The 15,798-nt window shown below is 37.2% G+C and overlaps 1 protein-coding gene across 1 annotated transcript in view; it reads left to right on the top strand.

The window, feature by feature from the left end:
* The first annotated feature begins 10,454 nt into the window (after nucleotides 1-10,454).
* LOC112055611 (uncharacterized) overlaps nucleotides 10,455-15,798 on the top strand; it is a 417,240-nt gene continuing 411,896 nt past the window's right edge. The window contains exon 1 of the mRNA XM_052887456.1: nucleotides 10,455-10,720. The gene's annotated coding sequence lies outside the window, so the exon portion shown is untranslated. The remainder of the gene's footprint in view (nucleotides 10,721-15,798) is intronic.

Below are 15,798 nucleotides of genomic sequence, written 5' to 3'. Positions count from 1 at the left end.
TCTTCCGAACAGTATCTAGTCGTAGTAGTAGAGTTTGCAGGTAGAAATAATCAAACCGTGAAAATCACCTATTAGAAAAAAAAACGATATAAACAAAAATATCCATTTCAACCATCATTCGTTAATTTCACCTGTTTTCAATGGTCTCAACACAATTCACTATTGCCCAAATTGCTTTGGGAACGGATCGAGAAAATTCTTTGATTCGCACAAAAAATTCCCACCCCCAATCAACCGGTAGAGGATTTAAAGGGACAAGCGCTTTGATCGGCGAGGCGTTCCGGCAACACTCCACTGACCCTGTTACTGACTATTATGTGCCTATAATGTCTATAACTATAGTTCATCCCTCACTCGGTGCCTGGGGATAGTCTCATGGGGTTTTATCGCGTCTTCAACGGCTAATTGGATATGGGAAAACAATTGAATGGTTGTATGAATGAAATAGCCGTACAGTTTGAATACACAAGCCTCAATTATAGCCTCAATAGCTCAACGGTAAGAGCGGTCGGACTCATCACCGAAGGGTGGTGGTTCGATCCCCACCCCGTTGGTCTATTGTCGTACCCATTCCTACCACAGTTTTTCCCTACTAATTGGAGGGGAATGGAAATATTGGTCATATTTAAAAAAAGAAGTATGGCAAATATTCTTAAAAAAAAAATAAGATACATAAGTTAACTTATCCTAATAGCTATTCAAATTATCCCCATGCGGAAAGCAAGAATACTGGTCTGGTAGTTTGATAATCAAGCAACTTTATGGTTTTTACGAAGTCGTTTATCGAGCTTAACGACTTAGCTTCGTTCGAGTTTCAAAGAATAAACCAGTTAAAAGTCTCGCAACTTCCTTGCAGGCTTAAATCCTATTAACATCTCCACCCTGCAGACGCGATCTCTTCGGCGACAAACAAAATACAAATATAAAAATAATAGCAAGTCAACGCGACAATGTTTTAAAAAAGTTCTAAACAAAGAATTCTTTCGCGATCGCAGACAAATAATCCCTTTGCTTGTTTTGTGCTAGATAAGGGTTTTTACGGACGGTGGAATTTTGGTTGCGCAACTTATTACGTACCATGCATTTCTTATTGTAAGAGTTCCAAATGTACGTAGTAAAACGGAACCCTTATAATATTACTTGCGCACATTCGGATGTCCGTCTGTTTTTTCCCGATCTATTTATTTCTACGTACAGCATAACAGAACATGTATAAAAACTGTGAAGCTGAAAGTTTTTAAACAATTTTTTATATAAAATAAATAAAAATAAAAACACACAAATTAAATATTGACACTCTCAATTAGTATTTGATTTGAAGCGGTATAGATATCGAAAGATCTAATCATTTGTTGGTACGCCTTTTGGGTAGATTGTATGTCCACGTTTTTTTAGTAACAGACAAAAATCTGTTAAGACAATTTATTGTTCGGATGCGGACACGTTTGCGTCGTTTGTAAGGCGCCTTAAAAATGGAAAAAGAGTTACTTTACAACGCGTTTTGACAGGTGCTGTCGAAACTTTGGCTTAACTGAAAAATCCTTTGGCTTTGGCTTCGAGTTCTCAGGCGTCAGTTTCAAGTCCGCTTAGAGGCGACCGCCAAACAGACTGGAAATACCTACTGACTCTCATATAGTATTCAAACTAGTACTATTTGCTCGTATTTACAACTTTGGAAATCGTTAGCATTTTTTAGTTTTAGTAATAACTCGTACTCGTTTAATAATCGAGTTTTAATCTATAAAGAGGAAATATTTAAGCATTAGGCTCCGAAACTACTGGGTCGATTTGGAAAAATCTTTCATTGTTGGGAAGTTACACTATTCCCACGGGGTATTCCTACGGGAACTGGAACTACGCGGGAAGAACCACGTGGCGTCTGCTAGTGAAATTATAAGGAACTGACCTGCTTACAGTTTGGACTAATTTGTTCTGACGAACCATAGAACAAATTTTCTTTTGTTGTAAATATGTTTGTAATGCTTATATTAATATAGATAGCTTACGATTATAATAGCTTTCTATATTTTAAAATAAACTCAAAAACTAAAAGAAATGTTGTAATGCTTTGTTTATCTAAATAAGTGTATCTAGGTACTCAACTAGCCCCAACCTCTACAGAGGATAGCTGGTAATGAGCTCAAAAAGCAGTGACGTCACAAACAAAGATGGCCACTCAGAGGAGAAAGAACCACTCGCGCGTCCACCACACATCCGACCCACTTGCCTGCAGGTCCGTGTCCATCGAAAGATGAGCTAAACTATCATTATCGTTATCAACCCATATTTGGCTCACTTTTGAGCTCGAGTCTCCTATCTGAATTAGAGGGGTAAGGCCAATAGTCCACCACGCTGGCCCAATGCGGGTTGGCTGAACTATTACTTAGTCTCCTCTCTTTCCTGTTCCACAGTTAGCAGACATAATGCAAAAAACAAATACGATGATCGTCGTAAATATTATTCAAATTCGCATACAAGTACGAAGGTTGCCTGGAAGAAATCGCTACTTAGCGATAAGGCCGCCTTTTGTATGCTGATCTCTTCTTAATTTGTTTTTTATTTCACTTGTTTTTGTCTTTGTGGTGTGCAAATAAAGTATATTTATCTTATTTATCTTAAGTACGGAGTAAGAAATCAGCGGTTTATCGACACGATAAGTAAAGTTGTAGGTCTTACGACTAACGTCTCCCCATTCGAATCAGCCTCTGTAGCCAAGTGGCACGTCGATTCTCTTTCTACGATTGCAAACGCTTCGAAAACTATAAAAATGTATGGGAATGACAGATATTGATCATATGACCTTTCGATAGCAAATATCATTTTCAGAGAACATCGACGATTTTGTATGTGTCTGACAATGTATGTGTCCCATATCTCATCTTAAGGGATTTTTGTAGCTGACCAATATCTTATTGCAAGCTATAGCTTAGCTCGTAGTGTGGACGTTGCACCGGTGGCGGTCAACTAAATGAAGGTATCGCGTGCCCAAGGGCCATTCCTCAAAACCATTCCTTTAATATACAGCGTGATTTTTTTTCATTTCATTGATTACCTCCCGTATTTGTATTCGTTATAATAGTTTTGGAATGAATAATTCAAGTAAACGTATGTATTTAACTCCCAGTCATTTATTTTTCTGTGTAACGATGCAAACAATATTTTTCTTTCGCGAAATAGGGTAAAAAAAACTAAAAAAAAAAAACAGATTTTGTTGACTTATCCTCTAACCAAGTGTAAATCGTTTTAGGGGCATGTACTACTAGTTTAGATTTAATTTATTATTATTATTATAGCTTTATTTCCACTTAACAGTTTTACAATACATAAAATGTTACAATAAATTTTAAAGTAATTCTGTTATTTTGTTATGTGGCCCCCTATGGGTAAAAGCCTCCTCCATCTTTTTCCATTTTTCCCTATCTTTGGCCATATGCATCCAGTTTTTTCCTGCTGTTTTTATTATATCATCGACCCATCTCTTTTTCTGTCTTCCTACATTTCTTTTGCCAATTGGGCCTTGCCATTTAGTTGTTTGGTAAGTCCATCTCTTATCTTTATATCTTGATAAGTGACCAGCCCAGTTCCATTTTTGTTTTAAACTAAAAAGAAGCGCATCTGTTAATTTAGTTTTCATTCGGATGTCTACGTTTCTTGTTTTTTGTATCCTCCTCAATTTCAATATGCTGCGTTCCATAGCATGTTGACATGATGAAATTTTGTTTTTTACTTTTTCTGTGTAGATCCATGTCTGACTAGCGTAAGTTAGGCTCGGGAGAATGCAAGAATCCATTATAATCTTTTTTATAGTAAGGCTATAGTTCCCTTTTAGAATTTCTTTTAGGGCCCAGTATTTCTTCCAAGCCGTACTTATTCGTCTGTCTATTTCGTTTTCATTACTGTTTGGATCGAAAGACACAGATTTACCAAGGTAAATATATTCATCCACGTAATCTATTGGTCTTTCCTCTACTGTAATTGGTTTCCTATGGCTGTTTGTCATTATCTTAGTTTTGAATGCGTTCATGTGCAAGCCGATCTTTTTACTTTCTGAGTTTAATCCTTGGAGCATTGCTTCTAGACTTTTCGCGGATTCGCTAAAAAGAACAATGTCATCTGCGAACCTTAGGTGTGTTAAGTTTCTATTTAATATCCATATGCCATTATTCTTCCAATCAATCTTTTTGAAAATGTCTTGAAGTACAGCTATGAATAGCTTTGGGGACAGCGGGTCTCCCTGCCGTACGCCTCTTTCAATTGCGAACTCCTCCCCTAGTTTTTCCAGTTTTACTCTGCTTACACTTTTAGAATAGATGTTTTTAATGACATTTATATATGTTTCATTTATGTCATTGTTTCTTAGAGCTGTCCAAATAGATGGGTGTACTATGCTATCAAACGCTTTGGAGTAGTCCACAAAAGCTATGTACAGCGGTTTATTGAATTCTTTGAATTTCTCTATTACTTGTTCCAAGGTATGTATATGGTCTATCGTTGAGTAGTGTGGACGAAAACCCGCTTGTTCTGTTGGCTGATTACTGTCAATATCTGGTGCTATTCTTCTCAAGATGATTGATGAAAAGAGTTTATATATTGTTGATAGCAAGCTGATAGGCCTATAATTTCCGATGTCACGTGGGTTTCCTTTTTTATATAATAATATTATGTTAGATTTGCTCCATTGTGATGGTACTTGCTCTTTTTCCAGAACTAAGTTGAAGAAGACCGCCAGATATGGGGCTAGAATTGTCGCTCCGACTTTTATGGCTTCGTTTGTGATGTTATCATCTCCTGGGCTCTTCTCAGATTTTAGTCGTTTGATTTGAGTCATTATTTCTCCTTCCGTTATTGGATCTAATGGAGTTTCTCCAGCATTTTCTCCAGTTGTATTATCATTATTATCACTTTCGGCATCCTGTGGTGGACCTTTATAAAGAGAAGTATAAAACGCTGTGGCACATTTTATTATATCTTCCCTATTTTTGTTTTCGCCCATGTCACTATTCAAGCTTTGTATCCAATTCTTGTGTGTAGATAATTCTTTGAAAGCTCTTTTTGAACTTCGGAAAGTAGACATGTTTTTCTCTATTATTTCTGTTCTATGGTTGGCATAATCACATTTGATTGATCTGTTGGATTGTTTGAACAGCATTTTCAGTTCCTCTCTCATTTCTTTAGACTTTTTCTTCGTAAACATAAGTTCAGTTCTTCTACAGATCAAGTTTTGTGAGTCTTCACTAATGATCTTTTCTCTGTGCATGTTACTTACTTTTTCATCACTTTTGAGACTTTTTGTAATTGCATCTTCCAGTTTGTCACTAAAGGATTGTACAGTCTTGTTTTCCTTTACAAATTCTTGCAACCTTGGTAGGATCTTTTTCAAGTTCTCTAAATAACTGCTTTTTTCTTTTGTGCTCTTCAATTTGTTGGGCACGGATTTAAATGATCTTCTGTTAAGTTTAGGTTTTTGAATTTTTATTGTGCTTCTTACAATCCTGTGATCAGACGGAAAGCTTATTTTGTTCAGAACTTCTACATTTGTTACAGTATTTGGGTTGGGGCTCATTATAAAGTCAATTTCGTTTTTTGTTTTATGATCTGGTGATATCCATGTCCACCTTCTGGAAGATTTCTTCTTAAAGTATGTATTCATCACTGCCAAGTTGTTCTCTTGTGCATATTGTATTAGGCGTTCGCCTCTGGCGTTCCGTGTGCCATAACCATATTTGCCCATTATAAAAATTTCGTGTGGTTTAGGTTGTCCGATTTTGGCATTGAAATCGCCGATGATTAGCCTGTTTTTATCAGCCAGTTCTTGCACTTCTGTTAAGTCATTGTAGAATTTTGTGATTTCTTCTTCACATGCACTTTCGGTAGGAGAATACACTTGAATTAATGATAGTGGACCCTCCTTGAAGTTTAGTTTTAGTAAGGCGACTCTCTCTGAAATACCCAGAAATCCTACTATGTTGCCTTTTAATGATTTCTTTATAAGGAAGCCTACGCCATTAAGTCCCTTTGTTTCTCCTATATAACAAAGTAAGTGCTTTTTATGTTCTTCGATGGTGTATCCTACCTTTTTAACTTCTGCGAGTCCTATGATATCCCATTTTATTTTCTCTATAGCGTAATTTAATTCTAAAATTCTTACTTTATTTGAGAGGGATCTGACATTGTATGTGCATATTCTAAGACCTTCTTTGTTGATGTTTGTGTAACTGAGGTTATATGTATTGCGTTTATTTAAATTGTTTTCTTTTGATTTATTTGATGAAGGGTAGTGGTCATCTGGCCCCACGGTGACCAGCCGGCTTGGGGTGAATGGTTCAGAGTTTGATGTTAATAATGTTGTGGTAGTTGTTTTAATTTTATTCCGAGTGCCGGTGGTCGTTGCTAGTTTTTTGAGGTTTCGGATAGAGAGGCTGATCTAGCACGTTCCACATATTTAAGAATATTTGGTTTTATAACTTCTTTTGAGACATTCTTGGCAAGTGGTGGTAATGAGGTTTCTTTGGAGTTCAATTTCTTTTGGCTAGATGACTTAGGTGAGCTTGATTCTTCCCTCTTTCTTTTATCTCTATTTTTATCTGTTGGTTTCTTTACTATCAGTTTGTCATATTTGAGAAAAGCAATATTTCCTTTCTTTCTCTCCTCTTCTAGTTTTGGTTGTAGTTGTTTTCGCTTTTCCAGTATTTCTTTGGTGAAGTCCTCTTTGACACTTATGCCAGGTGGTAGTTTTGCCCTTGTTTTCAAAATAATGTGTTTTTTCCATAAAGACGCGACAGTGACCACGACGGGGCGACTTTTATTATCTTTTTTACCAATTCTGTAAATGTTTTTAATTTCATGACTATCTATGTATGTTCCTGATTCAATTATTAAGTTCTTTATGTAGTCTACCATCTCTGCCTCTGGTATGGACTCCTCGATTCCAAAAAAGACTAGGTTGTATTTTCTTTTTTCCAGTTCCATTATGTTTACTTTATGCTCCAATGTAGAAATTTTCGCTTTAAGTTTAATATTCTCCTCGGTTATTGTTTTCAGTTTCTCGTCAATTGCCTCCATCACATTTTTTGTAATAATAGTGGTTTGTTGATTTAGTTTTTCATCCAATTTTAACCACAGCAACTCGAAACTTTTTTCCATTTTTTTGGGGTAAAACTTTTGTTCTGGCAATACTGGTACAGTAGTGGATTATTTATTTAAGCTGGTAACCCTACTTGTCAATGTCGGAATGACTTTAACTGACACCTGACATTCGTTGGTTATATTGGTAGCACTGCTGTATGATTTGCAAAAACTTTTAGGTTATGTTATTGTTCGGATTATAGTAACACGTTTAACTTTTAGATTTGTGTTTTGCACTGTGATTTTTCTTTAATATTGTTCTTTGGTGCCGCAGTAATGGATTTTGCGTTGGGACGCCACTAATTCACACTGTTTACACTGTTTTGGATTTTTATTTTCGGAGTACGTTGATATACGTGTTCGTTGTAAGACCACCGGAAGCGGTTGATTTAATTACTAACACAAATTGAAATTGAAATTCAATACATACTCGTAAATTCAATACACGTATATTAATAAAATATATAGATGAATAAAATATCTGCCTACCGCGAATATTATTTTTATCTCGCATTCCATTTTGTGTCAGCGAGATTATTTAGCTCCTAAATCGATAAACCAATTATGATTTATTTTTTGTGACGTAATAATAAATGTGCTTGATTCAAGAAATCTGTTCAATAGTGTGAGGATATACTATGTAACCTAGCTCTTTTATAGCATGTAAAATAACATGACTAAAATGTTGCCTGAAAGTATATAACTTGACCCCATAGAGCAACGGAGGGCAAAATATATCGCTAAATTGAACATTTTGTTAATTAAACGACGCTCTGTCACGAAAATCGATTATAGTATTATAATAATATATGTGCAACATTAAAATCGGTTCAAACGCTAAGGCTGTAATTAGTTAGCGCTGTACCTCGCCCGGGCCGCTGACGTGCGACGGTTAAAAACGAATTACATAGAGCACCCTGTAGCGCTATTTGTCATGAAACCACCACAACGCCTCCTGCTGTAGTCTAGGAGACGGTGGATATGTGTACGTATATCTTAATACATAAATCTACGTAACTAATGTTAGATGGAGAAACGTTAAGAGGGGTTTTAATTTTTTATTTTACGGAGAAGTTAGCCTTTGACTGTTTCGCATAAGTGATGGTGTAGTCTGAGATGGTAGTGGGCAAACTTGTAAGAGGTATGTACAATTTTAATTTTCCCATATCTTTGACTGTTTCTAAGATAATATAATTATAGAACATACTAGAGGACGTCTGCGATTTCGTCCGCCCTTAGACCTCCTTAATCCGACCAAATTTTAACTTTGAACGTCAAGCGGGTTTCGAGATATCGTGATGAGTGAGCTATCGCATTTATGTATTCAGATGGAATGCCCTACCAGCTTCCGTTTTCCCTATCAAGAGTAGTACCTATCTAGTCAAGAGTGAATTGGCATCTAGGCAAAGCTACCAGATTTCAGAAAATATAGAATCATAAAATTATTTTAGATGGGAATCCAAATATTCATCACGGTCCTAGTGACGTTCGAAACTTACAACGGCTATTTATATTTTGTAACTTTATTAATAGCACTCTATCCTTGTTATTACTAAATATTACACTCGTTTTGTCAAAGCTACTCCACTTGCTCTCCAATCTAAATATCTTTTGAGCAACGTCTTCAGATTATTATTTTTTTGGTAGAGAAGTCATACAGGGGGCCTAGTGGCAGTTTGATACTTTTACCGTCACGTAACGTAAACGCGAATTTCTAAGGAATTGAAACAGCGCCATCTAGTGGCACTACTGCACAACTGTTTCAATTCCATATAAATTTGCTTAAACGTCAACGTGATAGTAACAGTATGAAAATATTGAAAACTCCCACTAGGCACACTGATGTTCTTACTGTTTTGTTATTGCTGTAATCACTTATAACGCTGTTAGTGACAGGACTATTTGTGTCATGGCAGCTAATTAGATAATTGCGAGTATATTTATACCATTTGCTCTCAGTGTAGTTTTCCACACAAATATTAGTCAAACAAGATTTTTTTCGTGTTTTTCCGCAGCGTTTTTGAATAACAAACAAAAATGAATACGCGCCCGGCGCGGCCAAGTTAAGTCGTTTTTAATTATACGTCGCTTCACAGTCGTTGCGTTGTGTGGCCTTACTGAGCGAATGCTGGCCTATTATCTAATTAGTTCGCTTATGGTTTTTTTTTTATAATTTTTCAAAATAGAAAGAAAGAAAGAAAAATATTTTCATTTTAATATTATTCTACACATTGCTCTATTTTGAACCTAGAAAGAATACAATAAGGAACTTAGGCTAACTTATCCTAATAACGGCGTTCTTCTTTTATTTCTCTAGCTAAAAGCTATTTAGAATTTAATATTGTAATGCACTACTTAAAAATAAAGATATTTCTTTCTTTCTGTCTTTCTTTCATGCCGACGTGGAATGGTGGCAAGAATAGGTACTAGCTGCACCGCGCTAGACAGCCAGCCTTTGCGCAAAAAATGAACCAGCCCTTCTGTCACCAGTCAAGGCAACTAGCCGGGGTGAAATCCGAAGAATTCGAAGAATTCGTCACAATATCTCCAATATTACAAAAATACGCTGCGATGTGCGGCATAATCTAGAACATAGCCCCAGCTCAACATTGCTATATGACCTTACAAAATCATGCAGCGCTGATTTTGAGTCTTATCACCTAGGTCCTACACACCTAAATAGCTCAATGGTATAAGGGCTGTAATCAAGACAGATGGTCATGGGTTCATCGTATGCTAGAGTGTTGTCGCCTACCTACTTATAATGCAGCTTTTTCGAGGGGTGTAAGAATATTGGTAATATTTTATGAATTCGGAAATAGCAAAATATGTATTTTTTTAAATAGCCCGCTCATCCGTATTAAAGTAGCATGGTGGGTATAAACTCAATATCCTCTCTCCAGGATGATCCTGGATGGTCCTGCAGTGGGCCGTTAAAATTACATTATGATGAGTTTCAACTTAAGTAGTCCGAAAGAGATCACTATTAAAGGTCATCTTTTGCCAATTATTCAGTTGTATGTTTACAATACGCGAAATAAAGTGGTATAAATATTAAAAAAATAAAAAATACATCTCGGAAAAGTCTGTAATGTTTACGCACTACATGAAAAAAATAAACTGAAAATCTCACTATGGCAATGACCGTAGCATTGCAATTGACCGCATCGTACCACGTGCACATAGCTACAACTTCCTACGTGCCTCTCTATCCCTCACATGGTCACTCACATTCAGTTTACTACCCCTCTTTGTCTAACGCTGAAAGCTAAGGGTTGTTTCCCAAAGCTTTCCTCAATCCTCAGTTCAGTATACGTCGCGATCTCGTGGCGAGCGGACGCCTCTTCAGTGTTGTTCTTTGTATGTGAATTTTCAGTGGAAATACGTACGAATGTTTTCACAGCAAGTTTTGAAACTTCGGGCATGTTTTATTGTGTGATTGTATAGAAGTGTAAAAACGGCAAAGTTGTATATTAATCCTGCGGGTACAGTTTTTGCGGCGTGCTTTTTGAGTTGTTTTTTTTTATTGTTTTGTTTTTTGTAGTTTTTAGTTTTGTGTTGTTTGTGGTTGGGATTGTACGGAGTTTATTTTTTGGTGAGTATCCTACTTACATGGTGTGAGTTACTGACTTTTTGCAGTGTTATATTTTAAATAGTTAGACGAACATCTGTTAATTGTAATTTAAACGTTGTTCTTTAAATTTTACAGATATTTTAAAGTATCTGCTTTACATATCAATACAATACGTTACTTATACAAAATTGAAGTGTCTATGTGGTTTTAAAATAATTGTGTTTTTTCAAGATGCATAATAGTTATTTACACGATACTAAATCACAAACAAGCTTTTTAAAAATTGATGACTGTATATCAGAGATTACGGTTCAGGCTAGTCTTGAAAACGGCTGAACTTATTTTAATGTGACTTTCACAAAAAGTTTATAAGCAACACATACTAGGCTACTTTATTCTAAAAATGTCTGAATTTCACGCAGATGAAATCGTGGTTAGCTAGTAATAACCATTAGATATTTTAATATATTAATTGACAAGTTAAAGATTCAATGCTTGCCTCATTGGTCTGGTGGTCAGCCTACGTGGCTTTGGATAAAGAAATCTCAGGTTCGAGTTTGGGTCAGGCCATAAAATAGATACTGAGCTTTTCTTCCTTCTAAATTTTCGGTAAAATTTCTGAGCCTGGAGTTAGTTGGGTTGGTGGTGTTACAACCCCGTGCTTTGGAGAGCACGTTATGTAACTGACCCCGGTCACTTTCATTAACTTTTGACAGTGGTGAAACAACATTATCCCTGAGCCGGAAAGCATGGTGGGTCTAGGCTCCATATTTCCTCTCCTGCAAACAGGGAAGCCTGACCAAGGAGTGGTGAGCTCTGTGACGGGGGAGCCTGACCCTGGAGTGGGTCATTAATATAGGCTGAAAATGATAAAAAACGTGCAAAATGGAAATATCTTCGTCTGTGCGGGTCCTATCTATTTATTTATATGAAGTAAAGGCCACTGCTGCGAACAAATGCAGTCATATTAAAATGCTTTGTTGATGATGATGATGATGAAGATGATGACGTTAGTTAAGCCGGGGGTTGAACCCAGTCCCAACCCAGAACCTGAGCAAGAAAGGTCGTTAACGTTAGCAATTAAGCGATCAGTCGGCAATCGATACGACGCGAATACCGCCGTAACGCGATACGGAAAGCCTATAAGTCCGTCTGTTTATTACATCATATCGTATGAATGTGAATGCTTGCGTTACGTCTTGTTTACTGAACTTTACGTATTGAGCTGCTAATTATTGTGTGGTGTTTATTTATCAGCCAACTAGCTGACGCCGCGCGGTTTTATCCGCGTGGTTCCCGTTCCCGTAGGAATACGGGGATAATATATAGCCTTCTTCGATATATGGGCTATCTAACATTGAAAGAATTTTTCAAATCGGACCAGTAGTTCCTGAGATTAGCGCGTTCAATCAATCAAACAAACAAACTCTTCAGCTTTATAATATTAGTATAGATTTTAACGACCCACTGTAGAGTCACGTAGAAATACTCCTAACATAGCTCGTTCCATCGCCTGCTGTGTGACTCTGAGCCTTCTTATGATTCCCATAGTTACCAAGTCTCGGAACCATAGGTCATCACTGGCAACACGCACTGTTGTTGTTGTTGTTGTTGTTTGTTTGATCGGATTCTGTCTCGTTTTTGTCGTGATCGAATCAGAAATGAGGAGATTTGCAGAAGAACCAAAGTCATCGACATAGCTCAACGTGTCACGAAGCTGATGTGGGCACATAGTTCGAAGAGCCGATGGACGATGGGGTCCCAAGGTGCTGGAATGGCGACCCTGCACTAGAAATCGCAGTGTTGATCGATCCCCCGCAGGGCTGATGACATCAAGTGAGTCGCAGGGTTTCGCTGGATGCAGGCGACTCAGAATCTTGGTGTTTGGAAGTACCTACGAAAGGTCTATGTCCTGCAGTGACCATGATGGCAACCAGGCAGCCAGATTGTAAGGAAGGAATTTGTTATGTATCCATACATATACATAATTTCTCCACAGGCCCGTCTGTAACGCACGCCTGTATCACTATTTATATAAAATCGATATCTGCTTGCATGCGTGCCAGTAATCGATGCAAGGATGCACGCCACGCATGTACGATCCGTGTAAGGAGAAAAATTATTACAAGACAAACATATTCTAGCATGTTGTTATAGAAACAAAGTTTATCATTATAATTAAAACTAATTAATTAACTAATACACCAACTCGCAGCTTGAGCAGCATAGAGAAGGGTTCTATAAACCTTTCTCTAGAACCCTTCTCCAGTAAGGAGGGAGGCCTAACCATATAAAATTGACTTTTAATTAATGAATTAGTAAACCGTGTTGGTCTAGTGGTTAGACTATGTGACTTTGGTTTGGACCAAAGTTTTCAAGTCCTGGTTCAATATGTAATTTAAGCGTTTGTCTCTTACAAGAAATACTCAGTAATAATTCTCAACGTGGTTTTGGGAAGTTGGTAGTGTCACTTATGTCATATATGTGCCTCGAAGGTCACGTTGAGTTGACGGTCCTGGTCCATTATAGAGTCAAACATTATAAACCTACGCCCGGCTACATGCGGGCAGCGTGGTGACTTTAAGCTCTATATCACCTCTCCTCTGAGTATGTCGGCCTGGTAGTTGACTGTTAAGTTGGCCTTTATAATATAAAGTTGAAAACAGATAAGAACAAAGAAACTCTGCTGGGTGGTCTTCCAAATCTAGATCTCATTAATCTCATTCGAAAGCAATGTAAATTTACTAAAACTGTAAGCCAATTAATAACTACAAGATTAATGAGTGAGATTTTTTTATTCTTTACAAGTTAGCCCTTGAATACACCACGCATACCACTGAGCTACGGAGGCCGTCAAATAATACGAACCAATGAAATTGGAATATCCATCCCACAAACCGCTGAACTGTTGAGGATTATCTCTATCCGCGGTATTCATATAGGAAAATACGAGTCGTGGCTAATAAAAGGAAGTAAGGATAAAAATATAATACGTCGCGATCATATTTCTTGCGCTCCCTGATAGGATACGTGTATTCCTTTTTATTAGAAGCAATATGAAATTGTAATTTTTTATATCCCCGCGGTATGACAGGGGACATATCGTAAAGTATCAACGTACCCACTTCTGTATACTTACAATGTACATATAATAAGTAGGTATAACTATTAAGTAATAGATCAGAAACTGAACGTTTAAAATATGTACCTAATATTTTTACTATGAGAAGAGTGCATGATTTTTAAGAACATGTGTATATACTCGTATGTACGTCTCTCTCTAATTTCATAAAGTGTATTAATACAATCAATATTCTCCTCCAAATAGTCCTAATGCTTTTGTTAGGAGTGGTTAGGACAATAGTCCAAAGGGTTTATTAATTTCATTCTCTCTATAGCTCATTTGATGGATTACAGTTAACTGCCGAGGACGTCCTTAACCCTACACCCAGCGGTCACAAGTCCGGGACTCCACTCAAAGATTTTCTCTGCCACACGATGGATCCGCACACGCATGGTGAATCGATGGAATGCAAAAATAATTCGTCTCTTATCTTGTCTTCTATTTTACTAACCTACAGTATCAGTTCTTGGTCTGACAGGATATACGGAACTTAGGCCACCAGGATGTTCCATCTCAGGTTGGCAAGCTTAGAGTGATAATGCTTGATTCTGTATCAATTAATATCAGATGATAATAATGATCAACAGCATAACGTTCACTCATAAGCACGGGGCTTATCTAAAACCCAACTCCGAGTTATTTTAGTAAGAGTTTCTTAAAAAAATTAAAAGCTCACCATTTCATAGTTTGACCCGGGCTCGAATCCAGAACTTCCTGATCCGCAGCCACACAAGTTAACCAGTAGACGATCGGTGTAGTAAAATAAATTAATCATCAATGACACTTACTCGTAAAGTCCTCTAGTTGGCATGGCATTATAGTTTTGTTCAGTATCAATTATAATTTTTTAATATGTATTTTAACTATAATTAAAAAAAAATACAAAAAATACGTGTCTTTTGTGCAAAATAAAGCTTCCCGGGCGGCGGTGTGTTGAAGCGAGTAAACAAAAACGGACAAAATGAGAAATGTCCGCACGTTAATTTTGGCACAAATCACGGGAACGCTTTCTTTTGGAACACAAGGGCTGAACGGCGCGGGGTCCGCTTGAAGAGAACCCTGCGGGTCAGTTAATTAGGCGTTTCACTCTTTGAACTAAGCTCGTGGTTCTCTGCTTTTATATTTACGTCTTAATACTTCCTCTGGTTAAGTCGAGTTAGGCTTCGATGACGTCGACGGATTTGTCTATATGGGGCTGCGCAAAAATATTTTGTATAAGTTATGCAAAGTTTCATCATCATCATCATCATCAACATCATCCATTATTGTCTCTTTCATCAATATCAGTTTATTTTAACGGAGCTCTTTCACTATAGGAGTGGGTGTATGGAGCTTAGACTTGCGAAACTGCTCCAATGTGGATTGGTGATACGGTTATAATGTTTAATTCCTTAACGATCAACTATCAAATGTATGTTATTGACCGGGACCGATGCCTTAACTTGTTATTACAGGGACTGTGCTTAATACCAACAAATATCCTGGACTGAAAAAACCTTAGAATTAAGAGAATGTCAGTATTTCATAGTCCTATTCAGGAATCGAACCCGGAACTAACCAATACCTATTCTATTCTAACAGCTAGGTTCCTACTTCTATAGAAAGGTCTGGTTAGACTAGGTTGATGACGTAAAATGCCACTCGTATGTAATGGCTCGTGAAGGATTAATTAAGGATGTTTCAATTAAGTGTCAGCTATTAGTGGGGGGAGGGGGGCAGTCGTTCGGAAGAAATTCTAATAACCGTGCTCGCCGGACCGGAACCCATTACCCGTGACGTCACAACCGCCCGGACTGACGGTCAATTATGACGTATTTGGGGCGCAAAATACGATACAGTCGTTTATTTAGACAACTGAGAATTTACTATTTCATGTACTATAGTTTACAAGTGCGGTTTATATAGGTTACATTTCTGTTGTAAATGTCAACTTTAAATTCTTCTTCTTCTTTAATTTAATGGCTTTTGGTTATGC

Source organism: Bicyclus anynana, chromosome 19 (assembly GCF_947172395.1).
Source record: "Bicyclus anynana chromosome 19, ilBicAnyn1.1, whole genome shotgun sequence".
Taxonomy (NCBI): Eukaryota; Metazoa; Arthropoda; class Insecta; order Lepidoptera; family Nymphalidae; genus Bicyclus; species Bicyclus anynana.
Note: the sequence above shows the minus strand (reverse complement) of the source record. Positions and strands in the feature narration are given on the sequence as shown.